Here is a 6,870-nt window from a genome sequence, read left to right as displayed (position 1 = left end):
GTTGAAAAGTTGACTAATTTTGAAGTAGTTCTAGAGATCAAACAGAAAGAAGACATGCTTAGTAGAGATGATTCATGTTATGCTTTGGTACTCGACAAGGTTTTTAGTATACTAAATGATTTTGAAGCTACTCAAAAGTTCGAGATATTCGAAGACTTTTTGCATGAAGATGCTCAAGTGGACGTATATGAATATAGCCAAAGTTTTGTTGTTGATTTCACATATGTGCAAGTAATGGCCAATGCTCGACTAAGCAGTGATTGTAACCGATAACTTGATGTTTATTAGAATGAGCTAGATGCTCAACATAATCTCGGTATCATGACTGTAAAATTAATACTGAAGAGAAGTATTAGAGGACATCGTCGATTTCGATATATGCATAAAAAAGGACAAGCTAGCAATAATATTGGTTATTCAATTATTGGTTTGACAAGTTATTATATATTATTGTTACTGCAATAATATTGGCAATAATTGCTGTGGCATTTCACGACATTGATAACTTCAATATTATTGGTATAGACTTTGCAATGAGGGGGAGTGTTGAGATTTATTGCCAAGTCCAAATCTTATTAGGATTTTTGTTTAGTTGGTCATTAGTTTTAATGACTTTAGGATTCCATTCAGAGTCTTATTCTACTTAGTTATTTCTTCTAGAATAGTTATCATTAATCTTTAGTAGTTATCAAGTCTTATCTTTTAGTGGGTGTTAGCTTTTGAATTTGAGTAGTAATCAAATATTCCGCCCATATGAACTCTATTTAAAGGGACCTTTGTTGTATCTTTTAGTGTGGCATGTGAAAAGAGAGAGAAGGAGAGTGTGAGAGTTGTCCTTTTTGGTGAAGACTGAAAGAGTGCCTTTTTGTGTGACTTAATTTTTTAATTAAGTACTTTTCTCCCTCCTAATTAGTTTTCTTTCGGCATCTCTTTTTTTTTTTTATTTGGAATTTGTTCTAAATTTTGGGCTAGTATGGTCGATCTACTCTGCATAGCTTGCCATTCTACAAAGCTCATTCCTTGAGCCGACCGCTTGGACTAGAGAGTCAGGGGCTGTGGAGGCAATCGAAGGAAAGGTCAAGGAAGTGGAGGGTGGGGGCGAGCCTAGTGAGGAGGTCATCGGGGTCCTCAAGTTTGGAGAGGTTGGGGAGAAGGGAGGAGCGAGAAAAAATGAGGCTATGGATAAGGAAGTGGCTAGCGGTGCATCTTGATTATTGGTTTACCTAGGTTCTGCTTACTAATAATATATCCCTACATTTTTTTTACAAAATATGTTTCTCATTATCATATCATCTAGCATGGAAATATAAAACTCATATTATATTATTGGACTTCTAGTGAGTCGAGATGAAACTCGCTGATCTTCGTGTTATCCCATTATCCCATATCCTCATATTGGATATTGGAGAAATAATGTAATATCAAACTCTTAGTTAAATAAAATCATGATCCATTAAAATCTTCGATCATATCATGCACTTTTTTTTAAAATTTTTTTTTTCCATTCGTACGTTTTTTAAAAAAATAATTAATTATTACTAAAATTTAAGTAACAGCTTAAGCTTGATCATATTGTTGTTCTAATATGAATACAATGCTATATGATAGATTCCATTCTATAGCTAAAACTTTATCCATATCCAAGTCAACTAATATGCTCCATATAGTCTGAGACATCACTATTGATACGTGGGTTGGGCCACAACTTTGCTGATATCCAAAATGCAGCAAAGTATCATGCCTTTTAGGTTAAGGAACCACTTATAACTTGGGCAACTTGGTTTTTATCTCAACTCTTAACAGTGATTTCAGATGTAAATTGCTAATATTGACCATTCAATATGATGGTATGCCTGGGTGTGATCACGAGATCATTATCTCAATTAGAGGAGCCGTGTAGTCACTATACACCTTAGTAATCTTGCTCATAACGGTAAATTATTTGAAACACTTAGGAATATTCAATGCTCTTGCTAATAAACACTCAGACAATTACTCTAGAATATTAGTGGACTCTTTTCTAGCTCCAAGATTAATGTGTGATATATACCGTATATGGTTTAAGTTATTATAAAGAGAAAAAAAATTATGCATTAAAGAAATGGCTTTTAGCTAATAACAAATTTTTATTTTCCATACTATCGTCCTACGTGTCTTCATGATCGGTTTCAGTACAACAATTTAGCTGACACGTGGTGTAAGAGAGAGGACTAATTCATGATGGTGTGTAGGCATAAAGAAATCTATATTAATTACTTGCAAAAGCATAAGCTAACAATTATAATTTTTGGGACTAATTTAATAACCAAATTTTTGTTAGGCCTGAAACCCTTCTCTTATTTCATGCTTGAATTCTATATTACACATCGGATGTTAAAGTTTCAGTATTTTCTTTTATGTTGATAAATTGGGGTGTAAAATTTGTTTTTGGATTATCAGAGGCATGATGTTTTCCATGTGTTTTATTGATTGAAAAATGGAATCCTATTGTTGTGATGCACCAATCCTTTAATTCGTGTATTTCATTTGATGTTTGTAAAGTTTTGAGAGTTTTTTGGTTCATTAGAACCTAATTTTCACAATTTTCTTAATTTGTGGTTGAAAATAAAAAATTAATAGAGTTTTGATTTGGATATAAAAAAAATAAAAATTAAAAAATTGTGTGCTCGGTACAAGCCATCTCGTTGCAAAGGCACTCAAAGAAGAAGGTGGAAAGCCACTTAGAGAATTATTTCCATCCCAAGGCAGCCGCATCATGCAATATAGAAGCGATCAGCCACTACCTGTCCCCCTACACGATTCAAAGCAAATCAAACAATATCTAAAAAGAAGGAAAGATAATCACAACAACAACCAAGGTATCAAACTTTAGGTAAAAGGAAAATGCCGATATTGATAAGGCATAAACGTATTCAGCATAAAGAGAACTTAAACATAATTGTAGAAGATTAAGGTTAGATTAAGAACAGAATGGGTGGGTAAAGGGAAGAAGGGAGGAACTTAGGGTTTATAAGAACGAAAATGGGGGCATCATAGGGTGCCAAGGCTATGGTTCATGGTGGAGTCATAATAAAGATAGCTTGTCGAAAGCTAATTCTCATAGACTTCCCTTGTCCGCATCACTCTCCTAAGTCTGGAAAGCCTTCAATATGTAGAAGAAAATCGAGTGGCTTTGGCTGAGGAAAAAGAAGGCTTTTCTTGCAAAAACAATAATCTATAGCAGAAACAAGCAACAAAAGAGATCTAAATTCAGAGTGTTGCCTCTGTATTCAAACTAAGATAGTAGCATAATGCGGACAACCCTAAGATCTACTGAAGATGGGCTGAGCAGGCTGGTTGAGACGTTGGAGGCTAGACTCCTCCACTGGGTGGCCTGCAAGAAGTCCATTTGCTGGAGAATTTTCGACGGAGACCCTCCGATGTCTAAGTCAGAACAATAAGACAATAATATAGAAGGGAGAGATTTCAGCAAAGTGAAGGCTATGTGAGAAGAGTAGTATATTACGTACCTGAGGTCTCGTGGGTTGCTCCCTTTATACAGAAAAGCCAATTTGTCATTATTCGGGCCGACATGGTGTGCAATGATAGCCAGATAGTGGCTTTGGTATAGCTGCGACATGGGTGTTAATCCATGTAGGCGGCAGAGTGTGCTAGAGGGGTGCAGGATATGATGCCACCGCAACTATGGACTACTAGCATTGTCGATTGTTGGGGTTGTCGACCCTTGTCGATGCATACTGTTGTTTTTTGCGGCTGGCGACTTGTTGGTTGGAGTCGAAGTCGTTCACTCAGTTTATGTCCGAGAATAAGAAGGTCAGTCAGGCATGAGGTCGGGGTGTCCAGTATTTCTCCCATCACTTGCCTCCCATTTTCGAGGCCGAATAATACTCTAGCTCGGGCAATGGAAGTTGAGTAATTACTTCGATCGAGAGCGAGACCTTCATGTGGCACTTTACTTTAGTTACCAACTCTTATGCTCTTTTTCAGCATGCCCATGTGGTTAGCGAGATAGAGCGGCTAGCCGAGAGGTTTTGCGTATTTCGACCCTTGAGGAGAAATAGAAAGAGGCCTTTAAGCGGGCCGAGCTGTGTGTGTCGAAGATCATGGCGACCGAGGCGAAGGCCAAGTCAACCAAAGATGAGTCTAGGTTGGTAGAAGCCCGCTCTTCGGCCGCGTGGACCCAGACGAAGGAGGCCCAGCTTTCTGCAACCAGGAAGGCCCTCAAAGCTGCCGATCAGAGAGCGGCGGATCTTTCTATGGAGCTAGCCCAAGTCGAGTAGAGGGTCTAGGAGGCAAAACAGCAGACCAATGAGGCAAACTGTTGAGCTGCCGAGGCCGGCGAGCAAGCCCTTCGTGCCGAGGCGAAGGTCGCAGAAGCGGTTGAAGAGTATCACGCCTCAGAGAAGTTTCGAGAGGAGACCCTGGAGACTGTGGCTGACACCTTTGAGAAGGACTTTGAGGCATGCTGAGCTCAAGCCCAACGGCTTTTCTCGAAAATGGACTTCTCGGTCCTTGATGACGTCAGGAAGGTGGCGACCCTGTCGATGGCAAAGGCAACGATAATGACCACAATGAAAGCTCCGATGGGGGCGAGGACCAGGGACTTCCAAGTACCTGACTTTGATCTTGATTTACATCGTGTTATTATTTGCTCTTTGTTTAAGCTGAGGTTGTCGTCCTAAGATTTAACCTTTTGGTGTAGCTATTTTTGTTTCAGTTTCTACCGAGGTTACTATATGCACTAGAAGATAATAAAAGCAGAGGAATTTTTTGAAGTACCTTCTTCAATTTTTGCTTGTCATCGAGCTTTTGGCGCAGCGGCCAATTTTTCTGCTCAGACCATTGCTGACCTGAAAAGGTCGGTAGACTTGTCGAGCCTTTAGCGTGGCAGCCAATTCTTCTGCTCATGTCATTTTGGACCTGAAGAGGTTGCTTGACTCATCAAGACTTCGACACAACAGCTGGTTTTCCTACTCAAGTTGTTACGGACTTGAAGAGGTCACTTGACTCTTCGAGCCTTCGACACAATAATCGGTTCTCCTGCTTAGATCATTATGGACTTGAAAAGGTCGCTTGACTCGCCAAGCCTTTAGCATGGCGGCCAATCTTCTTATCTTGGGAGTATACTCCTCGAGACATCTCTAAGGTTGGCTACCAGAGAAAATTCAAGTGAGCTCGATCTTTAAGAGGTCAGTGCCTCCATTCGTCTCTAGAGTATGCTCCCAGAGGCATCTCTGGGCTTGGCTACCAGAAAAAATCTGAGTGGGATCGATCTTCAAAAAGTCGGCACCTCCATTCGTCTCTAGAGCATGCTTTCGAAGGCATCTTTAGGTTTGGCTACTAGATAAAATCTGAGTAGGCTTGGTCTTCGAGAGGTTGGCACCTCCGTTTATCTCCAAAGTATGCTTCTAAAGGCATCTCTAGATTTGGCTACTAGAAAAAATTCCAGTAGGCTTAATCTTCTCATCTCGAGAGTATGCTCCCCAAGGTATCACTGGGGCTTGATGTTCTCATCTTGGGAGTATTCTTTTTGAGGCATCTTTAGAGTTTTGAGTGGGCTCAGTCTTCTTATCTCGAGAGTGTGCTTCTTAAAGCATCTCTGGAGTTGGATACCAGAGAAAATCCGAGTGGGCTCGGTCTTCGGAAGGTTGGTGCCTCCTTTTCTCTCCGGATTGACATCTCGGAGGGATCCCGAGAGAGCTCAGTTTAGGAAGTCTCCAAGCGTCCCTAGGTGGTGTCTCCTTTATTGGGGCTCGAGTGTTTTTGGGGTGTCGCAAGTGGAGTATAATTGGCATAGTTATCTGATCTAAAAAATAAACACAATGAGAGAATTTTTATTAAAAATAAGTTCGAACTTCAATGGGCCTTACTAATAACACGTGCGGAGGTTGTCGTAGTCTTAAGCCTGCAAGATCGAGGTGCTCTCGAGGTCTCCCATCCTATACACTGAATATCTTCAGTTGCTGGATTTTGAAATTCTTCAAAGACTTCAGTCTAGTGATCAACGTCTTGCACTTAGCTTCGCTACTTGGGGCGGAGTATTCGAACCAGGGGGCATACTTTGCTAAGGTCAGTAAGTATGGGACCGGCTTTGCTGCCCCTCGGGCTCGATGACCTATCTACGTGCATGATTTATGATAGCTCTATGGTCATCCTTTTTGAGGAGTTCGGCTATCTGAGGCACTTAGGGGCTTCAGCAAACCTGCCTAAGATGGTATTGATGATACCTATTGTCGGGCGATCGTGTATCGGCTTCAGGGGTGGCAAACTAGAGGAGGAAGCAGATGCTTCTCGGTAATATTGAGCATGAGCACTTCTCCAGGGATCGTTGCTCGCCCTCAGAGCCTGAACTTTGAGGGCCTGAATCTGGTAGCCTATTTCCTCGATCCTTCTATTGAGGTCAACAACCCACTAAGGTTGGGGCTCCATGGGACGAACAGGCGAGAGGCTCTGGATGGAGTCCATGTCGGAATGGGGGCTTGGAGTGTGTCGTCTCCCATTTTGAGCAGAGTTGTTCTGCCGAGTGTGCCGATGTTGACACGATCACTCAAGATTCCAATCTAGAGAGTGGTGGCTGTCCTGATGTACATGGTGTGCCGATGACTAAGAATGGGGGCTGTGCTAGTCGGGTTCTGGTTGGGCTGGCAACGCCATTGTCTGCTGCAAGCCTTGAACCATCGTGGTCAATGTTTGCACCTATTAAGTGAGCAGGTTGAACAACTCATTATCTATAGGCGCGGCAGGCTACTTTGGTGGAGCAAGTTCGAGGCTTTGCAACGACCCTTGGGAGGTCGGAGCACGGCATTGCAAAGCACGCGACGTGCTATGGGTTCCTCGCAACTTCATGTTTATTGTCTCTCCCTTCGATTG

Source organism: Phoenix dactylifera, chromosome 5 (assembly GCF_051530095.1).
Source record: "Phoenix dactylifera cultivar Ajwa chromosome 5, Ajwa_hap1_PhDact_Kaust_v1.1, whole genome shotgun sequence".
In the NCBI taxonomy this organism is placed as follows: Eukaryota; Viridiplantae; Streptophyta; class Magnoliopsida; order Arecales; family Arecaceae; genus Phoenix; species Phoenix dactylifera.
Note: the sequence above shows the minus strand (reverse complement) of the source record.